This window comes from Lolium rigidum, chromosome 7 (assembly GCF_022539505.1).
Source record: "Lolium rigidum isolate FL_2022 chromosome 7, APGP_CSIRO_Lrig_0.1, whole genome shotgun sequence".
NCBI lineage: Eukaryota > Viridiplantae > Streptophyta > Magnoliopsida > Poales > Poaceae > Lolium > Lolium rigidum.
The window spans coordinates 153,964,040-153,970,451 of record NC_061514.1 but is presented as its reverse complement, the minus strand read 5'-3'; positions in this window follow the sequence as shown (position 1 = coordinate 153,970,451).

The window sequence follows — 6,412 nt, the reverse complement described above, 5'->3', positions numbered from 1 at the left end:
GATTGCAGCAACAATAACTTCATAAACTTTGTAGATAGACAATCATAACGTAACAATCCATCGGATCCCGACAAACACAACACCGATTACATCAGATGAATCTCAATCATGTAAGGCAGCTCATGAGATCATTGTATTGAAGTACATAGGGGAGAGAATACCAACTAGCTACAGCTAGAACCCGTAGTCCATGGGGGAACTACTCACGGAGCATGATGGAGGCGATGGCGTTGATGGAGATGGCTTCCGGGGGCACTTCCCCGTCCCGGCAGGGTGCCGGGATAGAGACTTCTGTCCCCTGAATTGGAGTTTCGCGATGGTGGCGGCGCCCCTGGAGTCTTTCTGGAGTTTTCGTCAAGAGTTACGGTGTTTTTAGGTCGAAAGGGATTTTATAGGCGAAGAGGCGGCGCAGGGGGCACTCGGGGCGCCACACCATAGGCCGGCGCGGGCCCAGGCCAGGCCGCGCCGCCCTATGGTCTGGTGGCCCTCTGGCCCCTCTCCGACTCTTCTTCGGTGTTCTGGATGCTTCCGGAAAAAATAGGAGGTTTGGTCTTCGTTTCGTCGAATTCCGAGAATATTGCCCGAACAGCCTTTCTGGAACCAAAAACAGCAGAAAACAGGAACTGGCACTGTGGCATCTTGTTAATAGGTTAGTTCCGGAAAATGCATGAAATCATCATAAAGTGCAAGCAAAACATGTAAGTATTGTCATAAAACAAGCATGGAACGACAGAAATTATGGATACGTTGGAGACGTATCAGCATCCCCAAACGATAAAAAGAATAATTTCTGTAGTGACATGCTACTTACATAACCTTGATCATACTATTACAAAGCATATGAAATGAATGAAGTGACTCAAGGCAATGATCTATAGTTGCTAACAAGTAGATAACATATAGCAAAACTTTTCATGAAGAGTACTTTCAAGACAAGTATCAAAAGTCTTGCACAAGAGTTAACTCATAAAGCAATAAGTTCAAAGTAAAGGCATCGAAGCAACACAAAGGAAGATATAAGTTTCAGCGGTTGCTTTCAACTTGTAACATGCATATCTCATGGATAATTGTCAACACAAAGTAATATGATGAATGCTAATAAGCAAGTATGTAAGAATCAATGCACAGTTGACACAAGTGTTTGCTTCTAAGGTGGAAGGAAGTAGGTAAACTGACTCAACATAAAAGTAGAAGAATGGCCCTTCAAAGAGGAAAGCATCGATTGCTATATTTGTGCTAGAGCTTTGGTTTTGAAAACATAAAGAGAGCATAAAAGTAAAGTTTTGAGAGGTGTTTGTTGTTGTCAACGAATGGTAGTGGGCACTCTAACCCCCTTGCCAGACAAACCTTCAAGAGCGGCTCCCATGAATTATTTTTATTTTTGGGTGGCACTCCTTCCAACCTTTCTTTCACAAACCATGGCTAACCGAATCCTCGAGTGCCTGCCAACAATCTCATACCATGAAGGAGTGCCTTTTTATTTTAGTTTTATTATGATGATGACACTCCCCCCAACCTTTGCTTACACAAGCCATGGCTAACCGAATCCTCGGGTGCCGTCCAACAATCACATACCATGGAGGAGTGTCTATTTTGGTTAATTAATTTGGGACTGGGAATCCCATTGCCAGCTCTTTAATTATTGGATAAGCGGATGAAGCCACTAGTCCATTGGTGAAAGTTGCCCAACAAGATTGAAAGATAAACACCACATACTTCCTCATGAGCTACAAAACATTGACACAAATTGAGAAGCATTTTGAATTGTTTAAAGTTAGCACTCAAGCAATTTACTTTGGAATGGCAGGAAATACCACATAGTAGGTAGGTATGGTGGACACAAATGGCATAGGTTTTGGCTCAAGGTTTTGGATGCATGAGAAGTATTCCCTCTCGATACAAGGTTTAGGCTAGCAAGGTTGTTTGAAGCAAACACAAGTATGAACCGGTACAGCAAAACTTACATAAGAACATATCGCAAGCATTATAATACTCTACACTGTCTTCCTTGTTGCTCAAACACTTTTACTAGAAAATATCTAGACCTTAAGAGAGATCAATTATGCAAACCAATTTCAACAAGCTCTACAAGTAGTTCTCCACTAATAGGCTTAGACTACATGAAAAAAACTTAATCATGATCTACTTGAGAGCTCAAAACAATTGCCAAGTGTCAAATTATCCAAGACATATGAGGCATTTTCTGTTTTCAACCAAATATAAATAAGTGCAATAGCTTCCAACTTTTATCATTGAACATTAAAAGTAAAATGAAGAACACGAGTGTTCATATGAAAAAGCGGAGCGTGTATCTCTCCCACACAAGGATTGCTAGGATCCGAATTTATTCAAACATAAACAAAACGAAAATAAACACACAGACGCTCCAAGTAAAGCACATAAGATGTGACCGAATAAAAATATAGTTTCGGGGAGGAAACTCGATAAGTTGATGAAGAAGGGGATGCCTTGGGCATCCCCAAGCTTAGACGCTTGAGTCTTCTTGAAATATGCAGAGATGAACCACGGGGCATCCCCAAGCTTAGACTTTTCACTCTTCTTGATCATATATCATCCTCCTCTCTTGACCCTTGAAAACTTCCTTCACACCAAACTTCTCATAAACTTCATTAGAGGGGTTAGTACTCAAAAAATTTGAATCCACCTTGGTCCTGTAGTGGCACATTGCAAGAACTCAATAAAACATTAGCTACAGCTCTCCACGTCTAGAAAACCTCGCTTAAAGTCCACAAGAGACAATGCAAAAAACAGAGACAGAATCTGCCAAAACAGAACAGCCAGTAAAGACGAATTTTAATAAAATACTTCCGTTGCTCAAATCAGAAAACTCAAAACTAATGAAAGTTGCGTACATATCTGAGGATCACTCACGTAAATTGGCGTAATTTTCTGAGTTACCTACAGAGAATTAGACCCAGATTCGTGACAGCAAAGAAATCTGTTTCTGCGCAGTAATCCAAATCTAGTATCAACTTTCGATTAGAGGCTTCACTTGGCACAACAAAACACAAAACTAAGATAAGGAGAGGTTGCTACAGTAGTAAACAACTTCCAAGACACAAATATAAAACAAAGTACTGTAGCAAAATAACACATGGGTTATCTCCCAAGAAGTTGCTTTCTTTATAGCCGTTAAGATGGGCTCAGCAGTTTTAATGATGCACTCGCAAGAAATAATATTTGAAGCAAAAGAGAGCATCAAAAAGGAAATTCAAAACACATTTAAGTCTAACATGCTTCCTATGCATAGGAATCTTGTACACAAATAAATTCATGAAGAACAAAGTGACAAACATAAGAAGGTAGAACAAGTGTAACTTCAACAATTTCAGCATATAGAGAGGTGTATTAGTACCATGAAAATTTCTACCACCATATTTTCCTCTCTCATAATAATTTTCAGTAACTTCATGAACAAACTCAACAATATAACTATCACATGTAGCATACTTTTCATGATTTCCAAACACATAATTTTTATCAAGTTCAAGAATAGTGGAATTAAAACTTTCAAACACACTTTTATCAATAATATAACAAGGTAGTTGATCAATCTCAATAGATATGGGACTCATAGAATAAGTCAAGAACTCTCCAATCCCATTTTCATTAGTAGTACAATTAATATTATCAAGTAACATAGGACCATCATCTAGAGCTTTATCATAGACATTTGCCAAACAAAATTCTTTAGTACCATGCATTTCGACATCAGGCACAAACAAAGCATTATCATAAGATTTATCAAAGTAGCATGGATTATCATAGATAACAGTAGCATAATCATTCTCACAAGTATTACTCATAGGTACTATTTCAAGAGAATCCACAGGAACATAACATTCAACCTCTTCTGGTAAGCATGGAGGACAATCAAATAGTGTAAGAGATAAAGAGTTACTCTCATTAGAAGGTTGACATGGGTAGCTAATCCATTCTTCCTCCTCTTGTTCGTCGCTCTCCTCTTCTTTTTCATCCAATGAGCTTTCAGGTTCATCAATTTCCTCCTCTTTTTCATCCAATGAGCTTTCAGGTTCATCAATTTCTTCTTCCAACGGTTCCTACAAATTGTGAGTGCATTCTTGTGCATTAATGTGTCTCTCTTTATAATCACGGATATAAGGATTCCTACTGTAGCATTTTATGCAAGAATTAAGGATAGTAGAGACATAATCTTTAAGGTCCTTACAAACAACACAAGTTTCATAATTCTCAACCATGAAGGATTCTATCTCGGAGGCTCCCATAAATAAGACAAATTGTTCTACCTCTTCGAACCCATAATGAATATACCAATTCCGATTATAGCTCTTAATAAAAAATTCCTCACTAAAGCCACATTGAAATTTAAGATGTTTAGTGTCCTGTTGAGAGCAACAGTTTATATCATGGCGTTCAAGCAAGATTTTAGCAATTGTATTCAGTTTTTCTATCATAGCACTCATCACTTTACCAGTTCTTGATTCTCTATAATTATTATAATATTCTATAAGCTCCAAGTAGGTTGTAGGTTCTCCCATAGCAACAGTTTTTAATTTTTTGGTTTTTCAAATTTTTATGGATTTTTGGGTATATGAGACAAATAAAACAAGACAGAAGTAAACTAGACAAAAGTAAACTAGCAAAACAAAATAAAATAAAAGTAGAGAGAGAGGTAGAGTGTACTCCCCAGGTGAACTTATGAGTAGAGCTATGCCTCCCCGGCAACGGCGCCAGAAAACAGTCTTGATGACCCACAAGTATAGGGGATGGCAACAGTCTTCGAGGGAAGTAAAACCCAAATTTATTGATTCGACACAAGGGGAGGTAAAGAATACTTATAAGCCTTAACAACTGAGTTGTCAATTCAGCTGCACCTGGAAAAGCACTAGCAACAGGGGTGATGTGAAAGTAGCAAGTGGTATGAGAGCAATAGTAACGATAATACGAGCAGCAGTAATAGTAATATGAGAGCAATGGCACCAGAAAATAGTTGACATGTAGAACAGGTATATGATGATGAAAGATGGACCGGGGTTCCAAGCTATCTACACTAGTGGCAACTCTCCAATAACAAGTGTTGGGTGAACAAATTACGATCGGGCAATTGATAGGATTGAAATAGCATTAAGACAGAATATCAAGATCATTAATCATGTAGGCATGTTTTCCAATTATAGTCGTACGTGCTCGCAATGAGAAACTTGCACAACATCTTTTGTCCTACCAGCCGGTGGCAGCCGGGCCTCAAGGGAAACTACTCGGATATTAAGGTACTCCTTTTAATAGAGCACCGGAGCAAAGCATTAACACTTGGTGAAAACATGTGTCCCTCACATCACCGCCATCCCCTCCGGTTGTCCCGATTCTGTCACTTCGGGGCCTTTGGTTCCGGACAGTGACATGTGCATACAACTTGTAGATACAATCTAAGCAATAAGTATAGAGCTCAAATCTAAGATCATGCCACTCGGGCCCTAGTGACAAGCATTAAGCATATCAAGATTGCAGCAACAATAACTTCATAAACTTTGTAGATAGACAATCATAACGTAACAATCCATCGGATCCCGACAAACACAACACCGATTACATCAGATGAATCTCAATCATGTAAGGCAGCTCATGAGATCATTGTATTGAAGTACATAGGGGAGAGAATACCAACTAGCTACAGCTAGAACCCGTAGTCCATGGGGGAACTACTCACGGAGCATGATGGAGGCGATGGCGTTGATGGAGATGGCTTCCGGGGGCACTTCCCCGTCCCGGCAGGGTGCCGGGACAGAGACTTCTGTCCCCCGAATTGGAGTTTCGCGATGGTGGCGGCACCCCTGGAGTCTTTCTGGAGTTTTCGTCAAGAGTTACGGTGTTTTTAGGTCGAAAGGGATTTTATAGGCGAAGAGGCGGCGCAGGGGGGCACCTGGGGGCGCCACACCATAGGCCGGCGCGGGCCCAGGCCAGGCCGCGCCGCCCTATGGTCTGGTGGCCCTCTGGCCCCTCTCCGACTCTTCTTCGGTGTTCTGGATGCTTCCGGAAAAAATAGGAGGTTTGGTCTTCGTTTCGTCGAATTCCGAGAATATTGCCCGAACAGCCTTTCTGGAACCAAAAACAAGCAGAAAACAGAACCGGCACTGTGGCATCTTGTTAATAGGTTAGTTCCGGAAAATGCATGAAATCATCATAAAGTGCAAGCAAAACATGTAAGTATTGTCATAAAACAAGCATGGAACGACAGAAATTATGGATACGTTGGAGACGTATCAGTGGCGCGCGAAACTTTCATCACGGGTGGAGGCTCAAACCGGGACAAAAGATTGGGGGAGGCTTATCTAGGAGGGCCTTATCTGGGGGGCTGATGTGCGGGTAACCTTTTGTCACGGTTGGTGGCTGCAACCGGGACTAAAGCTGT